Here is a 20,841-nt window from a genome sequence, read left to right as displayed (position 1 = left end):
CTTTAGAAACTTGTACAAGCCCATTTAATGGCAGGGATGCTTGATTTTATAATTGACATTTTCTTCCTTTTACGTTATGAGTTTCATATTAGGCGAAGACTAATCTTTAATGTGAAGAATATTGTGGAAATTTGATGCCGTAATTTTGACATAATTTGCAGAGATATTCCGGTCCAAGACTGTGGTCTCGCGATTTGTTTTCAATATATCTATTTTTTTTTAACTTTACCAATATGATATAGGCATTAAGACTGTAAAATTGTGTTTCGATCAAATTTGAAAATGTAATACATTGTATCAGATCATACATTTTTACAGGGATTAATTTCAGACTCACTAGTTTTAATTTAAAAATTTCAACATTTTAGACTGATTTAGTCATCCACATCATTCGCTCTTAAACCGGAAGTTTAAAATACCTGCTATAAGGAACAGATAACTCGTGCTGAGAACGTTAACTCGAGTTTCTGGGAGGAGAAAATATGTAGTAATAAGGGTTTTTCCAAGACATACGAACCTATCAGTTTTGTATTATTGTATTTTTCAACTCACTAGATATTCGTTCCTCTCGAGAATTGTGGTCATCAGAAAAGGATGACAGGAGGAGGCAGGAAAAAATCTCTGAGATGTAGGAGACAAAAAACTATTTTTTAAACATTCATTTTAACAAGCTACATTCTGCGCCAATCAAGGAAATTTCCCGAGAAATGATAGGAAACGTTTAAGCTAGAAACTTGTAGACATCATTGTCAATCGCCGAAAACTTTCAAAAAAAATTGCTGCGAGACATGTTGTTACATGGCATTTTTAGGGCATGTTAAACATAAATACATGTACTTGTATTTCGCAAAAGTAATTATGTACTAGTTAAGAAGGAGGAGGAGGCTCAAATGCTTTTCAAATTTAAATTCCATATATACCTCGTCATCGTACAGGTGAAAAATAAATCACATAAAACTATCAATAATCATAATTTTATTATTATTACATTGTATTATTTATTCATTGTATAATTAAGAAATTTACCTGTGCTGATATGTTTCTCAGTTTTCAAATCGGGATCGAGATCCGTCCAATTCAGATTCGTATTAGATTTATATTCAGAAACATCTCTAATAGCAGCAATGCATTGTATTTTTTGCATTGACCTGAGTTGCTGATACAAAAAGAAGTTTATGGTATTAATGATTTGGATGCATATTACACCACTTTTTGATGACGTACGACACAGAAAAATAAACCTCCATTGTTTCGTCCGTTTTCTCCTGGGGACGAATTGTACAGGTTCGCTTTGCTTTAAAACGCTCTAAAAATAGACTACACTATATGAAATCCCGCGCAAGCGCGAGGAATTGAATTTATCTATAATATATTTATCGCTTAAAATCGATTAACTTCCGTAACGATTTTGTTTTAAATTTCACGCATAGAATGCAGATTTCAAGAAGAACTGAAACTTATCTGAAAGTGACCACGGAACCTTATTTCAAGTTCACTGATAGGTCCTTTAGAGAATTATGATGTTCATTTTGCTATTTGAAACAATTATTTTTTTTTTCATGTTTTTTACTCTGAATTGGCCCATTTATCGTAGAATGACTGAGAGACCAAAGAGAATGACAGTCAAATATTCGCTACCCAAGAAGTGTACATTGTCATAGCGAAAGCAGCAAGTTCTACCACCGACAACAGGTACGTATAGAGGAATTTTGAGTTGAAATCTACAACCTCGTTGAAATAAATTATAATTGACTTACGCTTTTAGAGGACTGTTTCTGTGCTTGTCTTTTATTTCTTTGAAAAATATATATTTATTCTAGAAATTTTAGCTTATTCTTAAACTGATATGTTCAACCGTTCCTGAGTGTTTTGAGTCAAAGGGATTTAGGAAAGATAACTCTTGCAAGTGGACTTTTTTTTTAATTGGAATTTTCATTTCCTTAAGGTAGTATGAGTGTGAGATCAAAGTAATGGAAAACAAATGATTTTGGTATCAATGGATACACATATGTATAAAGGATGCTTGATTTTAAAATAAAGAAAAAGAGTGTAGCCAATTGCCATCTAGGGGTTGTCAAACTAAGGGAGATAACTCTTTGTAATTTTTCCCTTTAAAATATAGTCCGTATATCAATTTAAATAAATAAGTCAAAGATGACGTAAAATTTTAAAATATTTATTTTTAGCAAACATGTAACATCTGCTCTAACATTTAAAACAATAAAAAAAATTATAACAAATTCTACACTTTACTCGCAGCGCCACCTATAATGTCTAATTTTGAATTTATGTATTTTGAACAGCAAAATACATAAATTGTGGACCTTAATCAAATTGTAAAGCACAGACAGAGTAATGGAAATAGAAAAAGCAACTTATTTTCATAAAATATAATAACAATCAATCAATTTGTCCAAATTTCAGAAAAAAGAGTGGAGCCATTTTGAAAATATTCAGCCCGAATTTCCTCTGAACAGCTTTTCTCCGCAAAATTTTCATGTTTATGACTGCTCTAAATTTGTCTTCAATTACAATTCAATAAAAACAAATTAAATGGAAAATGAACTTGGTAAAGTATTTCATGAACTATATATTACCTGAACAACTTTCATTTGTAACATTTAAAAAAAGTTAATGTTTCATAATGTCCTCACAACGCCACCTATATCGTCCATTGACTCACAATGAAATATGGAAAATGTGAATCGTTATCACATCTTTTACAACATACAGAATAATGGAAATAAAAAAAACATATTATTTTTATGAAATATAACAACAATCAATCAATGTGTCCAAATTTCAGAAAAAAGAGTGGAGCCATTTTGAAAATATTCAGCCAGAATTTCCTCTGAACAGCTTTTCTCTGCAAAATTTTCATGTTTACGATTTACAGTAAAATGATTCCATTTACATTTCCAGATTATACATATATGTATTGAAAATGAACATGGAACAAATTGTATGAAATATATATCATACCTAAACTTTCATTTCAAGCAATATAACAATTATTTCATTTTGTTTGATGAGCTTAGGCAGCATTTACTTTTTTCGAACATATTTCACAGCAAAATATTACAAGTATGAGTCAAAACCAAGTTTGACAAGAGAGTAGTGGAAACATTAAAAATAACAAATATCAGCAATTTCACATATGATTCCGTAGCTCAGTTGGTAGAACGTCAGCTCGGTAAGTGAGAGGCCTGGGTTCGATCCTAGGAATGTGACGTACATAAGGCATGTATTAGGTAGCAACTGTTCCTTCTGCAAACACTCAGCATTTAAAGTGAAAGTTGTGGGGTTGTTCGGATGAGACCATTATCCTCGAACATCTACATTATAAAAATAGGTCATGTGTCACAGTATATGCTGGCTCAGAGAAGAATTCGAAGAATATTTCGCTCTAATGGAGATGTCACTCAATTAATTAATACACACCAGTAGCAAGCTTTACGTTTGCAGCCCAAATTCTGTCATACCTCTTCCCAGTTGGTAGGTATATTGTTTACCAGCTTGCAGGATGTATTACTGCAAGGTATCTGCAATTGAACAAAATTGCATTCAATATTCACCACGAGTGCTCAATGAATGGAAATTATATATATATATATATATATATATATATATATATATATATATATATATATATATATATATATAATTTCATTTCTCATATCAACATTTCATACTAAAACCATAATAATAACAAGAGTCCCACTGGCCTCCTCAGTCAACTGCCTACCACTTGCCCAAGGGGCAAGAAAATTACTACAGCTTTCAAATCACCGACATCCATTTTAAAACTATTCAAAACTTGTCCAATTTTTTTTATTGTAATCAATACAATTGAACAAATAATTTACTGTTAATTGAGTTTTATTTCCCCTAAAAAAGTAGTTAGATTTTTCTGTATTAAAAGAAATTCTTGATAATATCTCTTTAAAAGTGAAGCTACCCCTTAATTTAGACAAAATTGAATACCTTCAACCTTATAAGGATGCTTTGTGGCAAGTTTAGTTGAAATTGGCCACATAGTTTTGAGAAGTAATGAATGGACAACGCTCACACCTACAGAAATAGGTTACCTGAGTAACACAGGTGACCTAAAAATTCTAGATTCTTATCTATGCCCACATTTATTTGCCTTTGCTCTAGTTTTTATTTATTTGTTTTCAAATAACTAGAAATAGCGTTGAACTAAAATTAGGCATCTTCGCTAGCCAAGGGTTTCCGATCCGAAATCTACTCTACAACCCAAGGGTTGTAGAGTAGATTTCGGATCGGAAACCCTTGGCTAGCGAAGATAAATTTAGGAGATATCCATATTCTGTGGGATATTGGTTTCATGATGAACATTCTTTGATCACTACTAGTTATGCTGTTGTTCGGTGTTTCACTTAGTACATTATTAAATAAAATGTACATTCAATTCCCATTAATTACAATAAATGGCCAAATGCTAGAGCAAGGTTTGTAAGACTATAAACAGACTTGTAAGGCAAAATAAACAGCCAATTTGTTTTAACTTATAATGTAAGGCAAGCCTTACTACATGTATGTTTACCGGCTAATATGGATAAATATAAACAAAATAAAAATACCTTTAAAATGACAGAGAGATAGTATGTTTGAATTGTGGTTGAAAGCGCCTACTGAAGAGGGAGACCACACTTCTGGCAGGCTTGTAAGACACCAAGCTCCACAATTCTCCAACCCTCTGTCCATCCAATGCTTTTGCATGAGCTGGTACAATCTTTTCATGATCCACAACTTGAAAACTGGCAGTGCCACACCCTTCATCTATTGGATATTTATTTAAAAACAAACTTGAAAGTACTTTTTTAGATTTGAGGTATTTTTTTCAAATGTAATTTGTATATAAAACAAAAATTGTATGCATTCCATTAGCTCAAGATTTGATACTTAATTGATACTGATACAGAACTGGTTATCTTTTTTCATACTTGTATGTACAATTTTCTGTAATGAATTTAATATATAAATATTTTGATATTAAGTTTCTTGACGTTTGACCCAAAATTATACTGATATGACCTCGAATGTGATCCTGACTTTCACTATGTATTGACTTTGAATTTTTTTGACTTTCCATTCAAACTTTCTATGGAAGTTATTAATAAATCACAAGAAATTGTGTTGTCAAGTGATCTTGAAATAATAAGACCCCTTAACATAAAAAAGAAAATACATGTTATCTTTATGCAGACCAACATTTTTTTTCCACACCACAACCCTAACATTACTTTTTTCATATGTACATTTGTATCCCTTATCAATCCTCACAGTGTATATAAATAAAGATAAAGGAATTAATCTGAAATAAAATCACAGTATTAAAATCCTTTTGCAATACAAGTTTAACTTTGATGGTCAATTAAAGTTTAACATTTGACTTGTCTACCAATTTTGCACTGCACTGCATGCCCATATGGTGGTGACCCATGCAGTATTGACATGTTTTTGTTCGAAGTTTCCTACACAATTTGAATTAGTATTATGAATCAAATTCAGTCAATTTTAAAGACATATTTTCCAACAGAAAATCTCTCCTATTCATACCTGGGTCTTAACTTGCAAGTGTATGAGTTGACCGCTAGTGCTACCCACATGAAGGGGGAGGAGGGGGGTGGGGGTGGCAGATAACTCAACGAAGAATCTTGGTCGCTGATGATATCACTTGGCGTTTAAAAGTTTATCAACTTGCACAAATATTTATTAATTCAATAAAATATCTCCGAACTTTACAGATTAGTTTCCTTGCAATCTCCGAGCATTCAAAAGAAAGGACTTCTTGAAGAAAAATGTTGTCATCAAAGCAACATGAATCACTTAATCGCTCAAAATATCTTGATACGGCTGATTCCTTGTTAATATATGAATTCCAACAACATTTTTATTAGCTCTACTGGTCAGAGACCAGAAGAGCTTATGCGATAGTAAGGTGTCCGTCGTCCGTCCGTCTGTCTGTCTGTCCGTCCGTCTGTAAACAATTTTTCAAAATGCTACTCCTCCTACAGTTTTGGTCTGATTTCAATATTACTTGGCATACAAGTAGACTACACTAAGATACATAATTCTGTGTATCGGTTTTTGATTTCAATGAACGGTGTTATCATGGTTACTAAAAATAGAAATTTCTGTGAAAAACATTCAAAATGCTACTCCTCCTACAGTTTTGATCTGAATTCAATGTAACTTGGCACACACGTAGACTATACTAAGATGCATAATTCTATATATCGGTTTTTGATTTCAATGAATGGTGTTGCCATGGTTACTAAAAATAGAAATTTCTGTGAAAAACTTTCAAAATGCTACTCCTCCTACTGTTTTGGTCTGATTTCAATATTACTTGGCACACAAGTAGACTACACTAAGATACATAATTCTGTTTATCGGTTTTTGATTTCGATGAACGATGTTGCTATGGTTACTAAAAATAGAAATTTCTGTGAAAAGCATTCAAAATGCTACTCCTCCTACAGTTTTTATCTGATTTCAGTATATTACTTGGCACACAAGTAGACTACACTAAGATACATAATTCTGTGTATCGATTTTGGATTTCAATGAACGATGTTGCCATGGTTATTAAAATAGAAATTTCTGTGAAAAGCATTCAAAATGCTACTCCTCCTACAGTTTTGATCTGATTTCAATATAACTTGGCACACAAGTAGACTATACTAAGATACATAATTCTGTATATCGGTTTTTGATTTAGATGAATGGTGTTGCCATGGTTACTAAAAATAGAAATTTCTGTGAAATACTTTCAAAATGCTACTCCTCCTACAGTTTTGATCTGATTTCAATATAACTTGGCACACAAGTAGACTATACTTAGATACATAATTCTGTGTATCGGTTTTTGATTTCAATGAACAATGTTGCTATGGTTACTAAAAATAGAAATTTCTGTGAAATACTTTCAAAATGCTACTCCTCTTACAGTTTTGGTCTGATTTCAATATAAGTTGGCAAACAAGTAGACTACACTAAGATACATAATTCTTTATATTGATTTTATGATTTCGATGGACATTGTTGCCATGGTTACTAAAAATATAAATTTCCTTGAAATACCTTCAAAATGCTACCCCTACAGTTTTGGTCTGATTTTAGTAGTACTAGGCACACAAGTAGACTACACTAAGATACATAATTCTCTGTACCAGTTTCGGATTTCGAAGAACAGTGTTGCCATGGTTACTAAAGATAGAAATTTTCTTGAAAATCCTCCTACTCCTCCTGCACTTTTTTGTCTGATTTCAGTATAATGTGGTATACAAGTAGACTACAAAGATACATAATTGGTGTTATTGTTTTTTGATTTTGTTGAATGATGTTGCCATGGTTACTTAAATCAAAATTTCTGTAAAATTGTTTTAAAAGGCTACTCCTCCTACAGTTTTAGTTTGATATAATAATAAATCTTGCCACAAAAGAGACTAAACCAAGGATCATTATTCTATTTATTGCTGTTGCAAAGTTTCAAGTCCAAGTGCTACTTTTATCTTCCTTTTTAATTACAACCAGTAGAGCTACAGTCTCGTCAGAGACTTCTGGTTATGGCTAGTAACATTTACACATGGTCTGAGATCGATTAGGGATATGTAATTTTTAGCTTGAAATCGTAACCGTCGTTTGATGGACTAGGCCTACATTATGATTTGCCGCTTTTCTTACCGGTTTTTGAACATGCGGTGTCAGTATGACACCGCATCCACCTCTGCCTCTGGGCTTCTGACTGGTTTTTGTACAAAAAATTCCGTTTGCGGGTGGCAAAGCCACCCTTTGCATGTCCCATTTTCTCTCGTCTGTCAGTTCGGGAAATCGCGCGTTGTAGTTACAATGGAGATCGGAAACGGGTCAGTTGTCGTAATAAAAACAAGACGTACTCGTTGACAATGCAGATAATTTTAATTCGTATTTTTATCGAAAAAATATATGCAGGAAAGGTAGATGCACAACATAATTAATTATTTAATGCTTCATACACTTCAACTGACGTTACATTGAATGCAACTTTCATTCCACTTTGTGTTAAAAAAAGCTCACACTCAATTCAACCTTAAAACATTTTTCATTTGATTTGTTACTTGTTATTCATTAATATACATTGATATATCCTTGTCTATTTATAACTGATTTTCCAAATTATTCATTCAAAGATTAAGAAGAAAATCACATCAATTCTTTTTTGGGAGAAAATTTATTTTTTCTAATAAAAATACTATTGAATATTATGAAGTGTTATTATATCCGAACATGATATCCATCACTTGACACTGAGATTTCTGCAATACTATCAATCAGAAACTTGAAATAAAACATTTAACCAGAATCAGAAAAAAAAAGATTTAAAAATCTTTAAAAAATATTTATCGTATCATAATCTCAATTTGGATATTTAAAATCTCCATCAGTGGTGCTATAATGAAATCGAAAATAAACTGTGGGTGTAATGAGTCTCCTTAAGTGCAATATCCCTCTGATAAGAGAGATAACTTCCCAAGGAAATTATCCCAAACAATCCCATGAATTGTCTTACCTGAGTTTAATAATGAGGACCATTTTATAGTTAAATCATTCAAATCTAAATCACTAGGTGAAATTCCGCGCAAGCGCGGGGAATTGAATTTATCCCACTACCGACAGAAAAATATATTGTAGTTTCTACTGACAGCCTACAGGGTTATAGCAGGAAGAAATACTTTGTTCAAAATCCCGCATGTGCGTCTCCACCCCCAACCCCCATACCCCCACCCCTTTTGTAAAAACTTGAAAAAATAACAATTTCAGTAATTGATTTTTATTGTGAAACCTGTAATACAATGTTATGGATATTGTACTTCAGATGCTCTTATTTCATTTCCGTCAAGGATAAAAGCAGCGAATACTGTAAACCAACTTTTATTCGCGTGCGAGAAATTTTCGCGAGGTTCGCGAGAGCCTCGTCATCGCGAATATTTCTCGCCGTGAACCGGTCCTTAAAGTCTCTCTTTCTATTAATTAATTATTAATTATCGCGATCAAAAAATGCTTGATCGCGAAAATTAATCGTCGCGAACAAGTTTATTCCCGGTAAATCGCGAAATAAAGTCGTCGCGAATAAAAGTTGGTTTACAGTATGCACATTTTAATGATAATTAAATTGATAGTTTTTTTTTAATTTTTTTGGAAAGGGGGGGGGGGGGTAAAAATTCACAGGTACTTGGGTCTTGGTTTATAAATATGTATGTACCTTATTAAATACCAGTCCGCGTAAAAATCAGACAAAGTAATATTTAAGTGATTCATTGAGGTTCTCAGAATTCAATGATTTTCTACACATATATTTCTCTTGCACTATGATCCATGAATGTAAAATGAAAAATGTTTTGGATCATGGTTACTATGGAAACCTGGTCAAAGTAATTTCCTTAGCAACCAGCCAATTTTCCATGTGAAAGGACAAAAAAATCACTTATTTTTAAAGCCTGAAATTATATATAAAAACTTTAACAATTACTCTTATTTACTGGTATAATAAAGACACACACTTTAGGTGTTTAAACAACGCAAGACATTGATATTTTATTCAAAGATAATACTGTGGTAGACATTAGAATATATACATGTTTTTGCATTTTGCTGACTCAGCATTTTCCTCGATTTCGACAATATTGAAAGTCAATTTAAAATTAATACCAAGCAAATACAGCTGTTTTGTTTATTTCACATAAAAGGGGAGGACTCCCTCTTTTAGACTCTAACTTCGAAAACGCGGGTTTTTTGAAAAATCCTATCCGTTGCCTAGCAACAAATTTGGATGTTTTGATAAAGAAAAAGTGAAAAATGGTAAAGAGTTGAGTCAAAAATCTTATAAATTGTAATCTTTTAGTTGTAGATACAATTTTTCAAGTAATAGAAAATAACTCTCATTTATTTAAAAAATGAATCAATAATTTATATTTATTTATCTCCATGGCAACAGAAAATTTTCCGTAGCAACAATGTAAAAAGGGTTATTTTTGGCATTTTTGTATAGAGTTATAATAGATACAAATAGATAATTTTTCTTTAAAATACAATTTGGCAAAACTGTCAATTTGATATGGGTCTGATAAAGTATTTTTGTACTTTATTAACCCATGGCAACAAATCTGAACATTTATCAACCACTTTTGTAACCACAATATCCTTTTACATTCAGTCATTTTTGAGGCTAAATTTTAAGGGCTGAAATGAGATTTTCAACAAAAAACATTCCAAATGAAAAATAAATACCTTAAGATACAATATTATTATGTATCAAAAAGTTTGTATGGATGACAAGATTCCATAATCAAATAATACTTGAGTTACCATGGCAACATGTTGCACAATGGCCAGAAAGCAAACTATCTGTGACCAAAATATTTTATTTGAAATTTTGGCTTTCAGTATTCATACCTTTTGCTTGCATTGAAATTAGCAAAACACTCGGGAAACTTTAACATTCATAATTTAAGAAACTGTATGTTTTTATGGTTACCATGGATACACTTTGAAGTTAGTGTTGCTTAGCAACTGTGTAATATAACCAAATTTTGAAATTTTCTAATGTTTGGGGAGAAAAGCTTATTTTAATTGAGATTAATTCATCATTTTAAAATTATTAATTAAAAAATACTACAGCATTACTTTCTAGAAATTTCAGTGGTGTATGAATGCTTCTCTGATTACATTTTGTTTGGTACCTGCCTGTCTGTTTGTCTGTAAACTTTCACATTCGTAACTTCTTAAGAACCATTGTACCCAAACTTCCCAAAAAGTATCATTGGATAAAGGATAATCAAGTTTGGTAAAATGAAGGGCCAGACCCTCTTTAAGGGCGAGATAATAAAAATGAATGAAAATTTTATGTCATCATTTTAGGACCCTCTTTACACTGCACCCTTATTTCAGGGTACTTTTGTTTAGTTAGACTGACCTACTATTTGACATAAAATAGAATAATTTGTAATCTGCACTATATGTCATAATTTAAAATAAGTATTCGAAACATTATATTAGACTTAGATAGAGTAGCTGAAGACTTTACAATGTGAATGTACATGTATTCTGTATTTGAGTAAATAAAAGCTATTTTCGTTTTCGTTACTTCATTGTTTTTGAAGATTTTTCCTAATTAAAAAAAAGGCACACTCTCTATATCAAAAATTAATTAGTTGATTTCAAATATCCGTCATTACGCTGTATAATTTTCTCAATGTCCAAAAAACATTTTTCATCAGTGTAAAGAGGATCCTTAAAATTCTTCTCAAGAACCACTAGGCCAGCTAGAATATACGAAACTTATATGGACGCATCCTTGGGTAGTGTACATTCAAATAAAATTGTTTAAAAACGACTCCGAGGGAGGGGGTTGGGGGTAGGATGAGGCCTTACTGTACGATCAAAGATTAATATGGAAATATATAGGAAAGGATCTTCTCATGAACCACTTAATAACTTAAGAAATATCTAAGGACAAAACTTCAGATGGTCCTAAGACAGATCTTATAAGATAGACCAAGAAGCTCCCTAGGAATGGGCTTACTTGGATATACTTAGGAGATTCTTAAGATAATTCTAAAATGTTGTAACATCGCAGATTATGTTTATCTAACAAAGAAATATATTTAACATTTAATTAAAAATACAGAGTCATATAATAAATGTCTTTATCATTTTTTGGCTCACCTGAGCCGACTTCTCAAGAACCACTAGGCCAATTTTAACCAAACTTGCCACAAAGCATCCTTGGGTAAATGGGATTTAAGTTTGTTCACAGGAATTGCCACGCCCTCTTTCAAGGGGAGATAATCAAGAATTCGTGAAAATTTGGTGGCATCTTTTAAAAATCTTGATCTCAAGAACCACTGGACAAGGAAAAATGAAAATGTGGAGTCTTCATTACGTATTCTAAATTCAAGATTGTCCATATCATAACCACCGGGGGTAGGGCAGGGCCACAAGAAGGGGTCAAAGTTTTACGTATGAATGTAGAGTAACTGTCTTTAAAAGTCTTCTTCTCGAGAACAGCAAAACCATAAAAGTATCCTCAGGTAGTGTAGATTCAATTTTATTCCAATCATTACCCTTGTGGGTAGGGCAGGGCCACAACAGGGTGTAAAAGTTTACTATAGGAATATATAGGAAATACATGTACATGTATCTTAAAAAAAATCTTCTCAAGAACAACTAAGCCATTATTAGACATATTGATAGAGAAGTATCCTCAGGTAGTGTAGATTCAAATTTCTTCAAATTTTTACTTAAGAATATATAGGGAAAAAATATTTAGAATTCTTCCCCTCAGAAACAACAAAACCATGATTACTAATATTGAAATGGAAGCATCCTGAGGAAGTGTAAATTTAAGTTTGTCGCCCATAAACTTTTCGATATTGATATGATTTCTGCTTTTTCCAAGCAAATGTGCTCAAGTAGGCAATGTGGGCCTTTTGGTTCCTTTTACTACAAAAAACAGACTTCTCTCTCCTTAAAAAATGATTCAGAAGATATTAATATGAAATCAAAATGCATATTGGAAAATTGACTGTACATAAATAGATACCTGGTATCGCTTTTCATATAATTATCAAACCAATAAATAATCAAACATATATTTCCGTAAGTAAATTTCCTTTACATATGCACTGTGAGGGAGTAATGTAGTAAACAGTGCATATGGAACTTATGTAGTTCTGTGGGGGAAATATTGAAAAAAAAAAAAGACTGGAGTCATCATCCCAATTTTTTTCAGGCCAGCGAGCTACAAATATACAGCAAGGAACTTGTATCGCCTCGCTATTAAGGAGCTATCTTTTTCAGTTGCTAGCGCTCTCAAGCAAGCGCTAGCAATTACGTTAGTCTTTTTGTATCAGTATACGCATCCTCGGCATCACGGTACTGCATTCTTGTAATACTACTGTACCATGTAAATTCCGTTATATCAGCAGAAAATACACATGATCTGAAGTTCCCTGTCTTATTGTCTTACCTGTTATAACCTGTACAAAAATGTATGTAAAGTAACAGTTACTTAGATATTATTAGATATTACTTCTATATTACTTATCTTCACCCTTTTCATTCAATTCTTGGATGTTATAATGATCAGTCATTTCTAAAATGATAATAAATACCTAGCTTTTACTACCTCACTTGATCATTCTGGCAAGTTCAGAAATATAACCTAGGATATTTTTTTCGAGCTTGCTGAAAAGACCCAAGAAGATGCGATTGCACAAAACGGTACCGCACTGGAATATTTTAAACTAGGTGCCCACTGGTTCTATTGATGTCTTATTTTTCACCCCAGATTGAAATTACAGTAAACTACAGAATGCTTAAAGCAGAGTTAATTAGTTATGTCATTGTGAAGCCCCACTCTAGAATTCACCATTCTGAATTGAGCCCCCCCCCCCCCCCCAATTCACTACACCAGTTCACCACCGTGCCTTCTTATTGATGATCAATCGATTCAGCAAATTAAAGTTCCAATGATTCTGATATCTACTTCTGTGTTTCATGATGGCTGCAGCGCTAGCTCACCTATCGTTTTAAAGACTGGTTTGTAAATACTAGAAAATAGTGATATGTAAATGTCTTCTTCCATTTCAAGGTACAGCAAGCATGCATAAGTACTGGATGAGTGACCTTTTCACTATATAGAATCATGCAAAAAAATCTGTGATTACCCTTATATTCAAATGTAGTTTGACTTAATGACTCAAGATATAGTGAGACAAGAAAGAAAATCCCAGCTTCACCGTAATGTAACTTCAAATACTTATGAGTAGTGAAGAAAAATAGTACTTTTAGCAACTTCCCCGACGCCGTGATCAATCATCGATTAATGCATTGTACTTTGACACTTACAGTCATGCTTGCAATTACACAAGCAAAGGATGAGAACAGTTTCAGGAAGTCAAGGACGTCTTAAGTTCATTTTTGGATGAGACTCAAAATAACTTGACTTTAGTCATGGTACATAGCTCATTATTATGAGTTTAAAAATATTTGATGGTCTAACATACAATAAAGATACTCCCAGTATCTCTTAAGATACGTTTTAGTCCTAATATAATTTCTATAGCTGGAAGGCCCGGGTTCGATTCTCGTTTGCTGCATTGATACAAACCTAAAACGTAAACATAGGTAGTGACTGTCTCTTCGCCAAGCACCCGTCACTAGAAGTGAAAGTCACAGGTCCTTTGGATCTGACCTTAAATGTTATGGTTGGCATTGGCAGATAAAGAACCCTTAATGATCAGTGGGTCTGAGTGCTGAGTAAAGGTGTAAATTTGAAGCTCTTTATCAACGTGGATGTAAATTATTACTTAAGTGTCTAAAACAACAATAAATAATCAATTGATTTCCAGATATTTTCAAAACCAATAGACATTTTCACAAAGAAAAAAAATCTTGCCATAAGTTTCAACCGTAGGAGAACTCTTTTCACAAAAATTCTTAGAGATTCTTACGTGTAAAATTTAACATAGCTTTATGAGAGCCCTTATCTTTCATATGGAATGGTAGCTAAGCTACATTAATTTAAGGTGCTATATCCACGGTAATCATAAAAAAAAATACTATCTGAAGAAACAGGTATGCTAAAAGCTACTTGTATAACCAGTTAGTTTTGCCAATTTGAATAATAAGCAAAAACTGGGGCCAAGTATTTCGCAAACAAAAAGTTTGTTTTCTGGCCAGTGTGGAACTTGTTACCATGGCAACCCAAGAGTTATTTATTCTATGGAATCTTTACATCAACAAAGATATTTTGATACATATTACTTGTATCTATTTTTGTTTATTTTTCATTCAGAAGGCCTTTCTCGGAAAATCTCATTTCAGCTTCCAAAAAAAAAAATGTCTGTATGTAAAAGGGTAAAGTGGTTACAAAATTGGTTGCTAGCTATAGGTATTCAAAATTGTTGCCATGGGTTAATTAAGTAAAATTTACTTTTATCAGACCCATATTAAATTGACAATAGCTAAATTGCAATTTAAAGAATAATTATCCATTCATTTCCAATATAACTCTATACAAAAATGCCCAAAATAACCCTTTTTACATTGTTGCTATGGAAAACGTGCTGTTGCCATGGAGATAAATAATTATGAATTATTGATTCATTTTAAAAATATATGAGAATTATTTTCTATTACTTGCAAAATTGTATCTGCTGCAAAAACATAACAATTTATAAGATTTTTGACTCACCTCTTTACCATTTTTCACTTTTTCTTTATCAAAACTTCCAACTTTGTTGCTAGGCAACGGATAGGATTTTTCAAAAACCCGCATTTTCGAAGTTAGAGTCTAAAAGAGGGAATCCTCCCCTTTTATGTGAAATAAACACAACAGCTGTATTTGCTTGGTATTAATTTTAAATTGACTTTCAATATTGCCAAAATCGAGGAAAATGCTGAGTCAGCAAAAATGCAAAAATATGTATATATTCTAATGTCTACCACAGTACTACCTTTGAATAAAATATCAATGTCTTGTGTTGTTTAAACACCTAAAGTGTGTGTCTTTATTATACCAGTAAATAAGAATAATTGTTAAAGTTTTTATATATAATTTCAGGCTTTAAAGATAAGTGATTTTTTGTCCCTTCACATGGAAAAATTGGCTGGTTGCTAAGGAAATTACTTTGACCAGGTTTCCATAGTAACCATGATCCAAAACATTTTTCATTTTACATTCACGGATCATAGTGCAAGAGAAATCTATGTGTGGAAAATCATCGAATTCTGAGAACCCCCATGAATCACCTTTTGTCTGATTTTTACGCGGACTGGTACTTTAAAATATGTAAAAATGTACTTTATCTTTTTTTACATATCAATAAGGTATATAAATATATATGTATAAACCAAGACGCAAGTATCTGTATAAAAATTAGCTTTTGACGCCCTATGAATAGGCCGAGTATTTGATACAAAAGACTGTATTTAGGCATTAAAACTGAAATGTATTGATTAAAGCACAGATTTTACAGCTTTAATTGTATTTGAACAATATCTTATTCATTAATTTTTTTTCTTTTCAAGTAAGCAAGTTTATTACGAAGTAGAGGGTTCGTTGCCACGATGCTCTCAGTGAGGAATATGTACACATTTTACCGATAGATTTATAAGGAAAACCTACCACATATATGTAATGGTCTTTCGATGTATAAATATATTCGCATCTTATATGTGTTATCAATGATTTACCGTTATTTCAATGACCATTCACACAAAAGCTTTTTTATGTTCCTGCAGCTATAATCGTCTCGTTTTTTCTTTTTAACATTGGGTTCGATGCTATATGATGTTCTAGAAGCTTCCTTCAATATTAAGATCGGTGAATGACAGAAATAATCTGTACATTTCCCTTTTTAATCAGTTATCACAACTTATTTCTTTTATGTTATTTAAATCAAGTTTTGATTGAATAATGCAGTGATGGCGTTTTACGAAATAGATAAACGATTGCTTGTTGTCAGTTTCATTGAAAATTGCCAGAAACTTAGATCCGCCAACCGGAAACGCCACCGTACTCACGGTTTTGCTATTCCATGGCTGTTTATATAAAATAAAAGTAGACTTTGATTTAATGTACGATACTTACAATGCGAGTGAAATCTAAATATACTTTACGGACATCATATTGTATCTAGTGTATTCTTAGAGGAGTAAGTAAAAGCTCTGCTGCATCCGTTTCGGAGTTTATTTGCAAAATTAATTAATTTATAAGATAGATGTAAGAAATATTGATTTCTATTCTCTATTGCCAATATTTTTATTAATTACTTACAATAGTTTACCTAACACTTTTACACTCAGTTCCTTTAAAATGTTAAAATTGAGATATTTCTATCGCTTGACTTTTAATTCTTTTGATTGTTACAGGAATTTTAGATGCAGAATTTTTATAATCAAATAAATAAATAATTTATTTTTTACTAAAAAAGTATTTTGAAGAACGATAACTCCTGTAGATGGATACATATTTCTTTTACAAGCAGAGAAAACAATGTGATATTCTGATTTAACGAGCAACGCTTCAGTATGTTTCCCAGTGTGAATTAGATAGGTATGATAGTAAATATTATTTTCATACATATTCATATTTTTAATTTTATGATGGGATAAAAAATTATTGATCTTTCTATTCACCACATCAAATTTTCTTCATATCATGATTACACATTAATTTCTATAAAAGGAAGCAACGCTTCATACTTCAAACTATTTTCCATTTGAATCTAATGCTGTTGTTGTTGATGATGGAAATCAATGTTAGGAATAAAAAAAAAGAGAAATTCGAGGCAGAGGGATATTTCACCTTAATATCATCTTCATAGTTTTACTTAGCAAATGAAAAACAGAATAATAAAACATGACGCTGCTTCTGTACTGTGTACATCTGATTGGTGTTGTCAGCTAAGGCTTCTAGTAGGAAATATAGCACTGTTTTATTCTTGATAGAGTTTAATAAGATTTGATACAGTGAACACTCGGTAAAATTACATGTATGTATTAAAATAATCATGTATAACGATAAAGTACTATATAAATTGGGCGGAGCGTGGATCTTATTAATAGTAATGATGGATTAAAATAGCTTTGTGTTTTTTTATAACTACGATTTTCATTTGCGATTCCGTTTCTCTAAAAATGATACTTTTACCTTTTACAGGTCGAAAGCATTAAAGTTCCTAATTTTAGCACACATTTACATGCTACATGTAAATAGCTATCCAACAGGCCCGTAGCAAAAGTAAAAAATAAAGAAACTAAACTGACCAAAAAGTTGGGAAAAGGGAAACTTCCCAAAATAATCTGACAAGCAAAAATAAATAAATAAATAAATGTCAAATCATTGAATTTGTTCTCCTTACAGCATCACACAGTTTTAGGGTATGGGAGCAACCAGCATCTAAAGGAAAAATAAAGCAAAATATTATACTCAGAAAAGGTGGGGGCTGTCCCCTTTCCCCGCGTCTACGGGCCTGTCCAATCAGTTGAATGAGTAAACTTGCATCGTAGGCTACAACATGTAGAAGTTTATACTATGTACCCTCAGTTTTTCTATACATCTTGTAGAAAAAATCGCTTAATGCAAATAAAAAATATACCCAGGTATCTTAAAAAGGGTTTGACTTGCAGGAAATTCTGAGCCCAATTCGCTGTACAGATTACTCAATGTTATACTTAACAACCCCAAAATATTAAAACATACTCCCATTTGAAAATAATTTCATAATTTTAATTTTTCGAAATTGTTATTTTTTTCATTTACAACAAATACCGTAATTTTGAAGAATAGTATCGATATATTTGTTGCAAGGACGTGACTTAGAAGTGACAAGCATCTCATTTGTACCTTCAGTTTTTCTGTACTTTTTGCAGGAAAAAAGTTTTGAAAAATAGCCAAAAGCGAATGGAAAATATCCCCAGGGATCTTGAAGACGGTTTGACTTGCAGGTAATTTTCAACCCAGCTCGTTTTAGACATACGTTAATGATTAAGAACCCCAAGAGATTACTACATACTCAGATTTGAAAAATATTTCATAATTTTAATTTATGGTAATTGTCATTTTTGGGGGGAAAATACCGTAATTTTGAAGAATAGTATCGATATATTTGTTGCGGGGATGTGACTTTGAAGTGAAAACTATGTCATTTGTACCCTCAGTTTTTCTGTATATCTTGAAGGATTTTTTTTTTAAATAGCCCAAGGCAAATGGAATATGCATGTAGCCCCAGGGATCTTAAAAATGTTTTTACTTGCAGGAAATTCATATCCCAATTCCCTGTACAAATTACTCAATGATATACAATTCCCTGTACAAATTACTCAATGATGTACTTAACAACCCTAAAAGATTTCATGATTTAAATTTTTTGATAATTGTCATTTTTTATCATTCAACATTTTTTTGTTGTAATTCAACAAATACCCTTATTATGAAAAATAGTTGCGATATAGTTGTTTTAAGGTCATGACATAGAAGTGACAAACATCTTATTTGTACACTCAGTTTTTTTGTTTTTTTTTTCCTTGCATGAAAAGAAGTTTTGAAAAAAAATAGCCCAAAGCAGATGGAATATAGCTCCAAGGATCTTGAAAACGGTTTTACTTGCAGGAAATATTCAGCCCAATTCTTTGTACAGATAACTCAATGATATGCTTAACAACACCAAAAGATTGATTCATACTCCCATGTGAAAAATATAATTTATATTTTTCGAAATTGTCATTTTTTATAATTCAGCAAATACCGTTATTTTTATAAATAGTATCGATATATTTATTGCAGGGACGTGATATAGACGTGATAAACATCTCATTTGTACCCTCAGTTTTTTCTGTATTTCTTGCAGGAAAAAAGTTTTGAAAAAAAAATAGCTCAAATGAAGTATGAAGATAACGAACTGTACTCAATCTCGAAAGTCCAATGAACCGATACAAATTTGGAGCACAGCGAACACGGACCTCAAAATTTAGTGGTGGGATCAGGTGCTATTGAGGTGCGAGCATCCCCTGCCGATCGGTCACACCCGCTGTTTGCTCATTGTCATGATCGAAAAAAAAACGGAAATAATGGCCTAACAATTAGTATGAAAAACGTCAGTCATCATTTGACTCAATGATAGGTTGTATGTACTGACAAGCACAAAGCAAATGGAAAATACCCCCAGGGATCGTGAGAACAGTTTGACAGGCAGGATCGTTTAAGAACAATTCGTTGTACAGACAACTCAATGATATACATACTCCAATTTGCTAAATATTTCATAAGATTAAAATTTTTGGGAATTGCCATTTTTTTATTTTTCAACAAATACAGTAATTTTGAAAAATAGTTGCGATATATTGTTTCCGGGTCATGACTTAGAAGTGACGAATATCTCATATGCACCCTCAGGTATTCTTTATTTCTTGCAGGTAAAATTTTTGCAAAAAATTAGCCCAAAGCAAATGAAAAATATCCCGAGGAATGTTGAAAACGGTTTGACTTGCAGAATTTTTTTGCCCGATTTGTTTTACAGATAACTCAGTGATATACTTGTGATATACTCTAAAATATTAATTCATACTCCCTGTGAAAAATATTTCATAATTTTAATTTTTCGATATTGTCATTTCTTTTAATTCAAGAAATACCGTTACTTTCCAAAATAGTACCGATATATTTGTTGTAGGGACATGGCAAAAAAGTGGGAAATATCTCATTTGTACCCTCAGTTTTTCTGTAATTCTTGCAGGAATTTTTTTTTTTAAATGGACCAAAGCAAATGAAAAATAGCCCCAAGCATCTTGAAAATTGTTTGACTTGCAGGAAATATTTAGCCCGATTCGTTGTACAGATAACACAATGATAAATTTAACAACCTCAAAAAATTAAGGCATGCTCCCATTTTAAAAATATTTCATAATTTTAAATTTGGGGAAGTCATTTTCTATAATTCAAGAAATTCCTTTATTTTAAAAAATAGTACCGAAATATTTGTTGCCGAGACATCACATAGAAGTGATAAATATCTCATTTGTACCCTTTGTTTTTCTGTATTTCTTGCAGGAAAAAATACTATGAGGGAATTATCCATTAGCAGAGAGGTAGAGCGCTCGCTCCGTGATCGGGAGGTTGTGAGTTCGAATCTCGGTCGAGACTGACCTAAGTCGATAAAAAAATGGGTAGCAACTGTTCCTTCGCCATGCCCTCGGCACTTTGAAGTGAAAGTTGCGGGTCCTTCGGATGAGACCTTAAAAACCGAGGCCCCGTGTCACGGCAGGCGT

Source organism: Saccostrea echinata, unplaced genomic scaffold (genome assembly GCF_033153115.1).
Source record: "Saccostrea echinata isolate AGI-Se365-2 ecotype Australia unplaced genomic scaffold, CSIRO_AGI_Sech_v1 ptg000027l, whole genome shotgun sequence".
Taxonomy (NCBI): domain Eukaryota; kingdom Metazoa; phylum Mollusca; class Bivalvia; order Ostreida; family Ostreidae; genus Saccostrea; species Saccostrea echinata.
This window is presented reverse-complemented; position numbering follows the sequence as displayed.